Raw genomic sequence first — 16,100 nt, forward strand, 5'->3', positions numbered from 1 at the left:
TTTAAATATCCTAATACATGTTTATATTTTCCTTGGGTAACTAATATTTTTACCAATTACCTTCATAAAGGAATTATTCCTCAAAGGTTTATATAGATCCTTTAACATATAAAATATTAACTAGATTTATATTTCTCAGCTGATGATTGTTATAATGCTATAATTTCTTTCATTCATATTCAAGTGCATTGCCAACACAGACCATTTCAAAACAACACACCTGAATATTAACTCGGTTATAAGCACTGTTTCTCAAACCACCTGTAGTGAAGGGCCATTTTTGGGTTTTTTTAACCTTTTTAAATACATTGAGCACTGATGCCTTTGATGACACTGCCAGTCATTCAAGCTGTAAAACTCTTTAAATATTCAATTTCTGTACTCAGCTCTTTGTGGATTACTAAGAAGTAATTTGGTCAGCAGACGACACTTAAACAGCACTAATATAAAAAGATATGTAGAAGGAAACTATTTTTATCAACTCAAGTATTGCCATTTTGCTTTGTATGGTAAAATACTTGCTTTGCAAAATAAAATACTTTGTATTATAAAATACTTGATCTTATATTCAGTGCTTTAATTTTTATTAATAAACCAGAAACAACAATAAATATTCTAAATGCACATGAGAAAAGCTTAAATTATAAACAAATGTTGTATGAAATACACAGTAAAGATTTTTAATTAGCTTAGTTTCCTATTGATCTTTATTTTAAAATCCATTAAGAAAAGGAAGGCTTTACATTAGTACATGATCTGGTCTACGGTTAAGATAACCAGAAGATACCATAAACTGAAAGCTTAAGTAAAGGCTCAATATATCTATGGGGGATATATTCAGACATTTTCTTAGAAGAGATGTTCAACAGCATTAAGAGGTCTGGTTTTCAAAATACGTTTTATAAGAACGTACTTAGAAGATAATGAAAAAACACTCTTCCAGTTTGGATTTCATTTGATCAACACTGCCTGCAACAGTTTTACCTACATATAAACCTTTTGCTTTTTCTAGCTTGCTAGCTTTAATAGAAATATAGTAATATTAAACATCCAGGTAAAACAGCTGTTTTCTTAACCTGGTACAGCATCACTTAACAATCTGCAAAGACTCATCGATTCACTTTTGAGTGGTCTTCCTTTATCCCAATGACAGTTCCTTTAGTTTTACAAACAGCTCACAAATTATTATTTCTTGTTATATGTATGTATATACCTGTGCCTTATACAGGTGAGAATATGATGTTCAAAAGATACCTACAGAAGAGTAACAGCAGAAAATATTGAGGCCTTTCTTTTAACCTGGTCATTTTCAAAAGGCTAAAGTTGAGAGTAAGACAAGGTAAAACACATCATGGAAGAATCTCTAAAAATAGTGTGTTCAAGACTAAATACACAAGATTTTGGATATGAAAACTGAAAAATATTATTATTGCATAGTCCAGGTCTGTAGAAGGCAGAGCATATATGATAAACTGGGGTAAGAGTTTCCTTAAAAAAATTTGATGGTACTGTTATCACTCAACCTGAGGCAAGAAAAAAGAGTAACATTGGATTGAGGAAAAACCAAGATTCTTCTCTAAGAGAGGAAGCAGGTTAGCCTGAACTCGAGAAGGAATCTTGTCAAAAGAGCTCTCACTGTTGGGGAGCTGAACTAGCTTCTGCAACATGGCCAAGGGAGAAGGCCTGGGGAGAGAGGGAGACAGAGTCAAGAGAAAACTGCCTGTTCAAGAGTGTGGCCTATGAATCCTAGGAGATGCAATAACTAGTATTGTTTTGTTTTCCTCTTCTGCATTGTGGTGTCCTTCTATCATTACAAGGCCCACAGAAGAGAAAAGGAGAGGTCTACGTTCATGCTTTGGGCAACAGGATAAAGAAAAACAGCTACTGCCTGGAAAAGTTGTTTGTCAGATGGGAAGAGGTATCCTCCAGAGCTCTGACGCAACTCTATCCAGCAATAGTGTGGACAGGAACCTGATAGCAGAGATAAGAGGCCTAGATTCACTGTGGCACATATAAGCATTCAATTTCCAAAGATTACTTCGAAGAAAAAAATAGCTGTTATTGAACACTTAATATGGATTCAGAGTAATGGGTACATTAGGTTTATCAAGTCCTATTTATTCCTCACAACATAGCTACAGGTAAACATCATTATTATCCTGATGTAAAGGTGCAGCAGTGGTGTCTTAGCTCACATGGTTTAGTGAATGACAATGCCAAGATTAGTCAACAATTTGATCTGACTACGTAGTAAGAGCTAAGGTCAACTGCAGCAGAATAATCATTTCTCACTGTTTGGGTACTCAAACTATAGCAATTGGACATTAAAAAGAACTAGAATACTTGTCAGTTGGTTATACTGGTACAGGTTGAGTATCCCTTATCCAAAAATTCAAAATTCAAAATGCTCCAAAATCTGAAGCTTTTTGAGCACCAACATGACCCTTGAAGAAAATGCTCATTGGAGCATTCTGGATTTCCAGGTTTTCAGATTAGAGATATTCAGCCAGTAAATATAATACAAATATTCCAAAATCTTTAAAAACCTGAAATCTGAAACACTTCTGGTCCCAAGCACTCTGGATACAGGATACTCAACCGGCATTTTATTTCTCATATTAACTGATATTATTTTTATCAAAGGTGAAGGAAAGAACAATGATAGAAAACAGAAAAGCAACAATTTACATTTGTATATATAGTCTGGCTTAACGACGAGGACAAGTATCATACTGTTTATAGCCTAGGAGCCATAAAAATATGTACAGTATGTTACTGTATTAAATATTGTAGGCAACTATACCGCAATGGTAAGTATTTGTATACCTAAACATAGAAAAGATATGATAAAAATGGGTAAAAAAACAAACAAAAATGGTACAGGGCACATACCATGAATGGAGTTTGCAGGACTGGAGGTTGCATTGGGTCAGTCAGTGTGCGAGTGGTGGGTCAATGTGAAGGTCTAGGATATTACTGTATACTACTGTAGACTTTATAAACCCTGCACACTTAGGCTATGCTAAATTAATTAGAAATTATTTTCTTCAACAATAAATTACCCTTGCTTACTGCAACATTTTTACTTTATAAACTTAAAATTTTTTTTAACTTTTTAACTCTTTTGTAGTAACACAGTTTAAAACGCACATTGTACAGCTGTGCCAAAATATTTTCTTTCTTTATATCCTTATTCTATAATTTTTTTTTTTTTTTTTTGGGGGGGAGACAGAGTCTTGCTCTGGCGAGACAGAGGCTGGAGTGCAGTGGCACAATCACAGCTAACTACAGCCTCAACTTCCTGGGTTCAAGTGATTCTCCCACTTCAGCTTCCTGAGTAGCTAGGACTACAGGGGTGTACCACCACGCCCCTGGCTAACTTTTTTATTTTTGGTAGAGATGAGGTCTCCCTATGTTGCCCAAGCTGGTCTCAAACTCCTGGACTCAAACAATCCTCCTATCTTGACCAAAGTGCTGGGATTACACTGTGCCTAGTCTATAAACTTTATTCTATTTTTAAATTGTATTTTTTTAATTTTTAAATTTTGTTAAAAAGTGAGATACAAACACACACATTAGGCTAGACCTATCCAGGGTCAAGATAATGAATATGACTGCCTTCCACCTCGACATTTTGTCTCACTGGAGGGTCTTTGGGGCAGTAACAAGCATGGAGCTGTCATCTCCTATGATGACAATGCTTTCTTCTGGAATACCTCTTTAAAGACTTGGCTGAGGCTGTTCTACAGTTAATGTTTTTTTAAATAAGTAAAAGGAATATACTCTAAAATAACAAGTATAGTATAGTAAATACATAAACCAGTTACACAGTCGTTTAGTATCATTACCAAGTATTATATAATTGTGCTGTGCTTTCATACAAATGGAAACACAGGTTTGCTTCCGCCAGCCTTACCACAAACACGTGAGTAATGAGTTATACTACAACATTACAATGGCTACAATGTCAGTAGGCAACAGGAGTTTTTCAGCTCCATTAAAATCTCATAGGACCACTATTGTATATGTGGTGTGTCATTTACCAAACCATTGTTATGTGGTGCATGACTGCGTGTATATAAAGCAAATATTGTCAAGCTTAGCATTTCATGGTTTCTACCCTATAGATGGAGAAATATAAATAAAGACATTAGCTAAAATGTCCAAAACCGCCATGGTAGTAGGTATCAAAACTGGGATGAGAACTGACATTCTAATACTTTGCTATCAGGCTACGATGACACGAAATCTGTCAATCCACCATCTCTTCACTGAATGACAAAAGTGATCAACACAAAGCGTACATCGAGGGAGGAATGTGGGAAGACAAATTAATCACTGAGGCAGAACCATCCTGGGCAAAAGAATGGTATGCTTAGTTTTAAAAAGGTTATCCTTGACTTTGACCATCCTTCTTCTCACTTAGGGTTTTTAAGATAAGGTGGCCAACTAGAAACAGAAAACTAAGGAGAAAAAGTTAGGAGAAAATCAAGCGAGAGAATAAAGAAGAAAAGACAAATAGGAAAGCATAAATAGCAGGTTAACATAAAATTACTTTTGCACTATTTCCTAATTACGAGTTTACTTTAAAAACTAGTAAGAAAAAATAGTATATAAGATTTCTTTTGCACTGTACTTTAACAACTAAATGAGAAACAAAATGAGTTCAATTCAGTAATGGTAAAAATGAGATAATGAACAAAGGTGGGAAAAAAGTTTGTCATTCAACTAATCTTTAGAGTTCAAGACAGTTTGCACTCTACCAATTTTACATGCACATAGGAAAAAACATATCAAGTCATTAGAAAAGAACAAGGTAAACAGAAATAACATATATTCAAGGTGTAGTTTCAATCATCAACAAAAGTGAACGAAAAGGAAATACCAAGATAATTACACAGGTGGGACTCCAAATAAATAATATTGCCCTTTCACAACCTATGTTTTAGAATAAAAATATTATAAGCTACAGATTTGAGACTAGACTAATGACCTTTAAGGAACCTGATATTATTGCAAAGAAATTAAGTATCCTATCCAACACTACATAGTTAATTAGCGGCAGAACAACGCCTAAATCCTAGTTCTTACAAATCCCAAATCTGTGCTTTCTATCATACACTATAGACTGCAAAAACAATTTTACAACTTATGTGTAATTAAATATTTTAAATTCACGCTCTTAAGCATGAATTTAAACATGCTTTAACAAAGCAACACTTAACCCTTAAAAAAACCATTCAAGTATTATACAAAGTCCATATTTCAACTATCAAACTGTAAGTTCAGAAATAATTTTCATAGAGATTTAAATTCTGGCTCGGCATGGTGGCTCACACCTGCAATCCTAACATTTTGGGAGGCCGAGGCAGGGGGATCACCTGAGATCACAAGTTCAAGACCAGGCTGGCCAACATGGTGAAGCCCCGTCTCTACTAAAAGTACAAAAATTAGCCAGGCATCGTAGTGGGCACCTGTAATCCCCAGCTATTCGGGAGGCTAAGGCATAAGAATCTCTTGAACCCTGGAGACGAGATTACAGTGAGCCAGGATCACACCACTGCACTCCAACTTAGGCGACAGTGCAAGACTTTGTCTCAAAAAGAAAAACAAAATTTATTTGCCTTTATACATCATTAAAAGCTCATTAAGAAAAGCAGTGACAATCCAGTAAGCAATGCTAGGGAACAAAGTGATTACTACTTTTCTTACTTGCTGTCTCTACTGGGATATAAACAGAAGGTAATTTTTAACAAAATATTATCTTAATATTAAAGAATCTAGGATCTCACATGAAAAACTGATCCCCCAAATTTATGTTAGCTGGATATGGAAATCTTCTTTAGTCCTACCGTATGTCTTCTACTACTGACAATTTCATTCATTCAGCAATTCTTTTGAGAGCTTCCTTGAGAGCTTCCTATGTTCCAAGCCTATACTAGATACTAAAATTAAAATAAAACAAATCCTTTTATAAATTAGTCAACATGTAATACTTGTTTCCCTCAGTAGACACCAATAATTTCAAAACATTTTTAACGGTTAAAAGTAATTCTCACAAGTTGTCCAAGAAGAATATAATGCAGAAATTGCTAATGTAATGTCCATAACAAAACAAAAGGTAGTAAAGGTTAGCATTTAACGATTTCTCCTACATGACTGTAATAAGAGAAGTGATACATAAAAACCATACAAATCCTTACATAAGCAAATCTCAAGACAGAATCCATAAACATGTAAAAATTACATGTAAAATGTGTTATATTTGTATGAATTTATCAAGGTTACATTTTCAAAGAGTCCATTAGCAAAAAAAAAAAAAAAGAACTATTAGCTCAAAATATAACGAACAGAACATTTCACATAATATCCCATTTTTGAGTCAGGCTAAGTGGCTCATGCCTGTAATCTTAGCATTTTGGGAGGCCAAGGTGGGAAGATCACTTGAGCCCAGGAGTTTGAAACTCTCCTGGACAACATAGCGAGACCCCATCTCTACAAAAAAAAAAATTTAAATCTCAGCCAGGAATGGTGAGGCACACCTGTAGTCTCAGCTAACCTTGGAGGCTGAGGTGAGAGGGTCACTTGGGCCCAGGGGTTAGAGGCTGCAATGCACCATGATCACACCACTGGACTTCAGTCTAAACCACAGAGCAAGACATCGACTCAAAACAATTATGTGTATATTTTATATTTGTTTTATATTATAAAATAGATACACAAATATACACTCATAATAAAAAGTCTAAAATGCTATGTGCCAAAACATTGTCTTGCCTCTTGGTGGGGCAAAGATATTGGAGAAGGTTCTCATTTTACTTTACACTATTATTTATGGTTATATTTTTCTTCTTTTCTTTGTTGCAGTATTCTCCAGCTCAAAAATTAATGAATTAAAACACAAAAAGAGTCACTGATTGAAATCAAATTTTTCTTAAGTTAGGGTATTTCAGGTTAACCTTCTGGGAAGTACCTGAATTCTATTTTTAAAAGAATTTTTTATTTTATTTATATAATAGTGTCAATAACAATAGATTTGGGCATATCTGGATTATAGATATATAGAAGCAGTTCATATGCTTATAGCTCTTATACAAACACAAACCAATTACAAATTAAGTTCAAGCAGCAGCAGAGAAATAAATGAATTTATATTTTTGTGATTGTGTAAAGTGAAAATATAATTTGTAATAAATTGATAATCACTAGATTGGACTATCATGTAAAAATGGCATCAACCAAGCCATGAAAATTGTTAAATTCAGTCTATTTAACAATGATAATTGAAAATGACAATTAATGACAAAATTTATCTTTCATAATAAGAATATGTGACTGAAACGCATTTATATAGACTAAGATTTCAGTATTTACTTAACACATACAACAGATTCTATACTATGGAAATGGCTTGTTGTAGCAAGTAATGTAATACTTGTAATATTGCTGGTTACATAAAAAAATGAATTCACGTGACGTGATGTATCATGTACTACATGAATAAAAATTTGACAGAAGTTTAAAAATAGAAATGTAAAAGGAGATTATGGCACAGACTTCAACTTATTCGCCCAAATCCGCCTCCCCCTTCAATAGTACCAGAGGCTCCTGATTCTTAAAAGCCTGTAGCTGTCTAGAATAAAGAGTATATTTCCCAATTTCATACCATTTTGCTTTTATTAATAAAACTAATGAAAAGTCAGGAAGGAAAAACGATGAATTTAAGTTTTAGAGAAAGTGAATATAAAGGGGTAAGAAAACACAAGGTAAAGAAATATGGCAGATTTTTGGAAATGTGAAACTGGAAATGAGGTCTGCATTATAGTCAGTAACATTAAAGGTGAATCCCATCAAACCTTTAAAAGAAGGTAATTCCAATGCTACCTACCCTGTCTCTGGGCATGAAAAAAGAATGGAAATTGTATAATTATTTACAAGAGGCAAGTATAACACTGAAGCCAAAATCTCACAAACGACTAAGATTGCATAGAAAGTTAAAACAACCACAACCCAATTTAAGAATAGAACATGAAAATTACAAATAAAACATTAGAGACACAATCTGGCAAGATTAAAGAAAAAACTAAGACCAAAATATATTGGCATAATATTGACATATGTAACATTGAAAAAAGTATACTATGAATAACAACTCCACTGCTCCACTAAAGGATGACAAAATTGAACAACATTCTTCATTTAGAAAAAAACTCTAAAAAAGTACTGAATAAGTATTTTATTAAAATGATAAAGCATATGTACTTCAGGTCAAAGGCAATATCATACTTAGTAGGGAAACACTGAAACATCTCTGCTAAAGTCAGGAACAAGAAAAAGATGCCCACTATTAATTTTTAACATCACACTGGTGATAGAAGTCAATTCAATTAGACAAGGAAAAGCAATTATGAGAATAAAAGTTGGTAAGTCGGTACCAATAAAAGTTGGCAAAACTATCAATATCTGCAGATGATGTGAGTGCATGCCTGAAAAGCCCAAGAACATCGAATGAAAACACTCTTTTGAACCAGATGAGCTGAATCTAATGTTAGATTAACAAGCCAAAGAATTCTGACAAAAGAGATTCAAAAGGGCAATAAGAAGGAAGAGGAGGAGGAGCAGGAGGAACATAGACCTATTAGTATCAAAACACATTGCAAAGACTCAATAATTAAATTGATTAATATACTAGTTTGACACTAGTATATGAAGTCACATATAGACTAATGGGAAAAAAAATCAAACTAGAAACTGACCCCAAACATATAGGCATTCAGTATATGATAACAGTAGCATCTTAAACGAAAAATTAGACTATGTGGTAGGTGGCATAGGGAAAACTAGGTAGGCATATAAAATAAATTGAATAACACAATCTATACTAAGATAAATTCCAAATAAATTAAATATTTAAATTTAAAGCAATAAAACTATAGAAATATTAGAGGAAACATATGGGAATTCCTTTATAATCTATGTGTTTCTACCCTTGCAACTACCAAGCAAAAACTGAGATTCATGAAAGAAAATATCCACACATTTAACAAAAAAAAATTTTGTTAACTTCTATAGGGCAACAAAAAAACATCATAACTAATTAAACAAACAAATTGGTTAAAAAAAAACTGTAACATATATCACAGAGTTGATTCCTTAATACATGTGGAGCTTCTACAACAAAATCAGTAAGAAAAGAGACACAATCCAATGGAATAGCTGCAAAGAACATGTTCATAGAAAGGGACATACTAAGGTTCAAAGATCATCAAACTCACTCATAAAAAAATCAAAAATATAGTTTTAAACAACACTGAGAAATACAAACTAAAACTGTACACTACTATATATAACCTATGCAAGTGACAAAAGTGTAAATATGTTTCATAACACATTCTATAAGGAAACATTCATACTTTGCTGATCAAAGTATAAAAATTCTTCAGAAAATAATATTAAGTTTAAAAAGCAAAATACAGAACATTATAATATGCTAGCATTCATACAAAGAAAGACAGAAATATGTATTTCTATTTGAGTGTATATGCATAAAGAAACCCTGAAATAATTCATATAACAGTGGTTTTCTGTAAAGGTAAGGTGGTGGAAGGCATCCTGGAAGAGATTAGAAGGACATTTTTCACTGTGTGCCTTCTAATAATTTTTAATTTTTAATTACCTATAAAAGAAACTAAATGAATAGATTGAAAAATTTTAAATACTTAATGTCTTCTATATAAAAGTTTCAGATAAGGTAGACATGAGATTGATAAAACAGCACAGAAAAGTTAAAAATACAAAGAAAGTATTATTGTGAAAGACCTATACTTTTAAAAAAGCAAAAGAAATTGGATGAAACTAATAAAAGATACATGAGAAATAAAAAAGCAATCAGAAAAACACCAAGAAAGCCAAGCAAAAAAGGAATTTCAAAATGGAAGGGTTTGTCATCAGTGTCAAAAACTGCAGAGATCAAGGAAGATGAGAAAAGAGATTATATATATATATTTGTAGATATAATTAGCAGATCAGTAATGATATTGAAAAGAACAAGTGTAATCCATTTATCCTAGGATTGGGGATGAAAATGAGAGGAGAGAAGCCAAACTATGACACTGAACAGTAGAAGGGGGTGAGACAATAAAGATACCATTCTGGCAAAAAAGTCTGGCAGAATCAAAAAGCAAGAGTGAAAATGGAAGCTTGAGAATTCTAGCAGCATTTAAACAAGGTTATCAAGCTCTAGCATATGATAATTAGACAGAGGCATGACTATATAGTGAGAAGCTGCAACATAATTCCAGAAAGGTCATTTAAAATAAAAAATTTTTCAATATATTAAATAATAACTTCATTCAAAATAATACACAATTTGCTAAAGAAAACCAGACATTAGTCAATGAATACAAAAACTACCAATGACATCAAGTAAAAGAAAATAAGTCCTTTCAATCAAAACTACTCTTAACAATAAGCAGCCTATTTCATACTTAATGAGGGCCTGCAACTGATAATTCATAGTATTCTGGAAACAGGTATCAAGGCAAATCTCACAAGTAACAGAGGCGCATCATCTAAGGATCTTTTTCACATTAAGAATCCTATTAGAAAGAAAACACTAAAAGGTAATTGAATTTCCCTCAGTTATCTTCATCTCTGTCAGCTCCTGCTACAATAACTTACTCTCCAGAGCAGAGATAACTCAATTCTGTCCAGCAAGCATATGTTATGAATCTCCAAAGCAAACTTGTCTAAATCATTCTGGTCTTCTATCAAGGTTGCCTGTGGATATGAACTCTGACAGAGAGCAAACAAATTTATTTTTATCTTTTCAATAATTCACTTCTTTATGCTTTGATAGAGGAAATCACGAGATAAATATATGGTCTGCAGTTATTCTTATGTTATAAAGTCGGCTGAAATGGTTTCCATGACTTAAATAAAAGACTTAATGAATAATCCTTCTTAAACACAAAGAAAATGGTATCAAAAAATACAATTGGTAAATTACCTGAAGTTTCAATTTGTTTATACTGTTATCAGATCCTTTTTATGACCTCACAAATGCTATTTCAACTATTTCATTTTTGAAGCTTTATAGTAAAACATGTTTTATAAAATGCTAGAAAATTGAAGTTTTAAAAAAGGTATCAACAAAATAAATAATAGTTCATATGAGAAAATGCATTTCTTATCTGTATTCTAAGCCAGGTGGCATTTTATAACAGAAAAGCATTAAAAGGCTATATAATAGAGTCAGAAACTCTATGAGTTTGAGTTTCTTAAGTTGGAGTAGACACAGATCAATGTTATTCAGAACAAAAAACGATCCAAATTCAAATTGTTAATGAATATAATCCTTTCAGTCATAATCCCTTTCCTTTAATATAGGTTAAAATTCTCAGAGATTCTGGCTTGGCTATTCACAACCTTTAAATTCTACACTAGTAGTCACAATAACAGCAACAATGATAATCACTAACACACTTCATAATGTGTTTTAATCCACATTATGTAATTTTACTCTCCACAATAAACCTTTTATTAACGTTTCAATATATCCATTTCATAGAAGGGAAATTAAGACTCAGAGAGGTTCAATGAATTTTGTCTAATATTTTCCAGCGAATAAATTGTGAAGCCTAGAAGCTGAACATGTTTTTGGAAACCATGTACCTTCTATCACATTATAACACACTGTTTCAAAATTAAGTTACCCTTAAATAGCAGAGAAAATCTCAAAAAATATAGCCAACAATGTGCCTTGCAATTTTTATGTAAAGCGTGCTAACCTGTAATTCATAAATCAAATGGCTTATTTCTTCATTTCAAGCACAATCAGCATGTTTTTGGATTGAAGACCTAAAGCAACCAATCGTAGTAATTTAAGATACTATTATTAACCTATCACTCCTGCAAATAATAGGCTGAAAATAATTCTACCATGGGCTTTCTCATTAATAATCCATATTGTTTCCATAGAGAACCAGCCTTACTACTTTTAATCAGAAGAAAAAGAAATCAAATGTGTGGGCTGTAATTAGTACTCATTTATTGAATAATCACTTACTAAGCACCTACTATGTATAGGCAATGTACCAGGCTCTACGCCTCATAGAGTTCTTACCTTCATGAAGCACACAAAAGAACCAGGCAGGAAATAATCAGCGTTTTAAATATATAATTACAAACAATTATTAAGTGCTATGAGATATTATAACTGAAAGATCTGATTTAGATTTACGTTGAGTGATTGGTGGGGGTAAAGGATGAGAGGCAGAGAAGGCTTCTGTGTAAAAGTGACACTTGAAGGAAAATCTAAAAGATGAGTAGAAGATGAATAAAAGGGTACTGTGACTAGGAGCAAAGGAAAAAAGGAGAATTAGGTTTTGTGGGTGATATTAAGGATTGTAGGTTTAACCTAAGAGCAATGGGAAGCAACTGGATATTTCTATGCATGAACAACATATACTAAATTGCAGAATGACTACACTGGCTATTCTGTGTAAAAGAAAGAAAATATAGGTAGGGAAGAAAAATAAGACAAGAGATTACTCCAAGTGTTTTGAACTACAGATGTGATGGTTAAGATAACAAAAAACAGTATTGATAACAAATGTTTTTGGAGGTAAAATAAACAGAACTTGATGATGGACAGATACTAAGTGTGGAATAAGGGAAAAAATGGGTAATGGGTGATTTGTGCAAGTAAGTAAGTAAATGGAGGTGATATTTACTCAGATGGGAAAAAAATGGAGGAGTAGGCAACAGGGGAATATACAGTTTTAGAAAGTCTCCCCCCAAAAGTGGGGCTTCTTATAAGAAATTTCAAGTGGCAATTACAAGTATACAGTGGTATTACACAGGTTTGAAGCTCAGAAAAGAAGTCACAAAGACAAAAACCAGAAAGTTTTAGATAATAAACAAATACTAACAAAATAGGGGGAAGAGGTCCTCAGAAATACTGGGTCGAAGTAAAAAAAAAAAAAATACTATATATAATTGCCTTAAGACAATTTTCCAGTCACAGAAAATGATATATTCTGGCCCAGCTCCTGATTACAGGTAGTAAACATGAGACAAAGAATCGTACCAAATTCCCTATTTTGACTATTTTTCAGATAATTAGCTAATCTTTATATATTACTTACATGTGAATTACTTTGACCCTAAACAAGGCAGTGAAGAATGAGTGCTTTACCTCTTACAGCTATCTATCTTCATGTACCAGTAATGTGAGGAAAGATGTAGACTCATTAATTAGAAGAAAAGGAGGCCCTTGTTTATTAGAACTACCCTTTACATCTCTGCTTGCAAACTCAACATATCAGTTCAGTTGGCTAAAGGATACTATTATTCAGGCTAAGTTTACAGTTCTATCTCTGACTGAGAGCTAAGTATCCCCCAAAAAGCAACTTCATGACCACAGATTGCACCACTAATTCCCAGAAGCTATCCCATAAATAAGCAATAGATGTAAAAATGAAAGCCACATCAAAAAAAATTTGAAAGGTTCAGTATGAACTCCAATGAAAAAAAATTGCCTTACCTGAATATCTTATTAACCAGAGGGCAGTGATATTTATATGCCCAGAGAGACCCTTTTGTGGTTAAAAATCCCAGGTTTCAGGTATAACATAGGAAACATAGTGACACAGAAAAGTCAAATCTAAGAAGCTAAATTTTCTTTTTTTTCTTTTTTTTTGAGACAGAGTCTCACTGTGTCATCCAGGTTGGAGTGCAGTGGTAAAATCTCAGCTCACTACAACTTCCACCTCCCAGGTTCAAACCATTCTCCTGCCCTAGCATCTTGAGTAGCTGGAACTATAGGTGTGCGCCACCACACCCAGCTAATTTTTTTTAATTTTTAGTAGAGAAGTGGTTTCCCCATGTTGGCCAGGCTGGTCTCAAACTTCTGATCTTAAGTGATCTACCGCCTCCCGAAGTGCTGGGATTACAGGTGTGAGCCACCACACCCAGCTAGAAGTTAAATTTTCAACCACAATACAATTTCAAGAGTTGTTTTTTTAAAATAGCATTGTCAGGTATGTCAAAGCAAAATGCCAAGTTTTTTAAATAAGATTCACTACCTTCTACAGCATACGTAAGAAACTATCAATAACTAAAAAACCATCAATAACTATAAAGGTACTTATGTCCAGCAGTTGTAAAAATTACTTTTAAACACATTTCCGTATAACTTTTCCAACAAGAGCAATGATAATTGGGACACAAAGTGCCAAAGTAAATATTATTTGTGCAATTTAACAAATACAGGAACAGAGGTAATAACATCAACAGAGGATCTTTTAAACTGCTCAGTATCAACGGGTCTCTTCTGAATTCAAAGGTTTACTCACTGATGTTTCCAAGGTTTATGAAGATACTCATTTAGAAGAGCTCATCATTATATAATGACACATTATATCTAGTCCATTTCTTATCATTAAGGAAGTGAAATCATTTTTTACTCAATTCTTCTTGTGCACCTCAAAGAGAGGCAGTATACTGTAGTGATTAAAAGAGCAGAACATAAAGTTTTGAGTTGAAATCACTGAGCAATTTATTAATAAATCTTTGTCTTTTCTTCATCTGTAAAACAGAGATAATAAATAATGCCCACCTGGCTCATGGGTTATTTATTGTAAGGATTAAATGAATCAATGTATACCTGACCCATAAAATGTATGTAATAAATCATAGCTACTATTAATGCTATTAGTATCCCCATCCTCAATGTTTGAGTATCCAGTAAGGGCCAGGCCTTGGAAGTAATCCTTAAAGAACAATGACTATGGATTCTCAAAGTTCTAAGATAGTCCAGATACATTAACATGTTGATGATTATATTACAGGAATAAAAAATAATGTGGTCACAATCGTTTGGACTAAAAAAAAAAAACCCTTTAGCTGTCTAAAGGGACGTCAAACAATGTCCTAATCAAAATATAATGTAAGGTAAAAGTTTACCATTTTTCCTCCGAAGTAATATTTTCACGTCATGTTCTCTCCTCAGAAAATTCCTTAACTTAGTCACCTGATAACCAAATTTCACATTTACTGGCAAGAATGAAGCACCAAAAAATTCCTGAATATAGCAAAATATTTACTGCCAAAAAATTATGGTATGATTACAATTCTACTGGACAAGACATGTAAAGGGGAGAAAACAGAAACATCCATAAAAAGCGTCAAAGAATATTACCAAGCTACGAAACGGCAAAATCCAAAGAGATTCCTACTTAACAAGCAAAATAATGAGTGGTTCTTTTCCAATATATCATATACACATTTAGGAGGAAACACAAAAACACACAGAAACATTATATTTTTGAAAGGCCACAAAGAAAACCATAGTTTTTGGGTTTTTTTTTTTTTTTTTTTTTTGGTTTTGTTTTGAGATAGGGTTTTGCTCTGTCACCTGGGCCATGGTACAATGGCCTAATTATAGTTCACTGCAGTCTCAATCTCCTGAGCTCAAGCAATCTGCCTACCTCGGCCTCCCAAGCAGCCAAGACTACAGGCACGTGCCACCATGCCCAGCTAATTTTTAAATTTTTGTAGAATGAGGTCTTGCTATATCACTCAGGCTGATCTCAAATTCCTGGGTCATGCAATCCTCCTGCCTCGGCCTCCCAAAGGGCTGGGATTATAGGCATGAGCCACTGCATCCAGCCACAGTTCTTTATAATTCAATCACAAAATATTGTTGGTATGATAATCTGTATCATAAAGAAACATAATCAATGACGTCTCAGTTCATCAGCCATTGTCTGTCTATACAAGGCACTGTTTGCTTACACACAGGTAGAGAAGGAAAGTTGGCACATTACATTATTGCGTCCTATGTTCAGGAGGCCACATTCCTTACAATTTTTCCTGTGAAGAGGATTTCAGGAAGTCAGAAAAATTACTCAACAAAAGAAAATGATAAGCAAAATTCCAGGAGATTGATTTTCAAACTTTTGTCTTTTTGCCTATGTAACTGTAACATAGCAAAGTATAATGAAACCTATTCTTTTCAATTTATGTTTCAACAATATTTGTTTAATAAGGGAAGTAAATTTTTCTGCAAGCCCAAGAATGTAATACAGATAAAATCA

The 16,100-nt window shown here is 33.3% G+C and overlaps 1 protein-coding gene across 6 annotated transcripts in view; it reads right to left on the reverse strand.

Moving 5' to 3' along the window:
• Nucleotides 1–16,100, reverse strand: part of LRBA (LPS responsive beige-like anchor protein) — a 768,738-nt gene that overhangs the window by 431,329 nt on the left and 321,309 nt on the right. The gene's annotated exons all lie outside the window — the stretch shown is intronic.

This window comes from Macaca fascicularis, chromosome 5 (assembly GCF_037993035.2).
Source record: "Macaca fascicularis isolate 582-1 chromosome 5, T2T-MFA8v1.1".
NCBI lineage: Eukaryota > Metazoa > Chordata > Mammalia > Primates > Cercopithecidae > Macaca > Macaca fascicularis.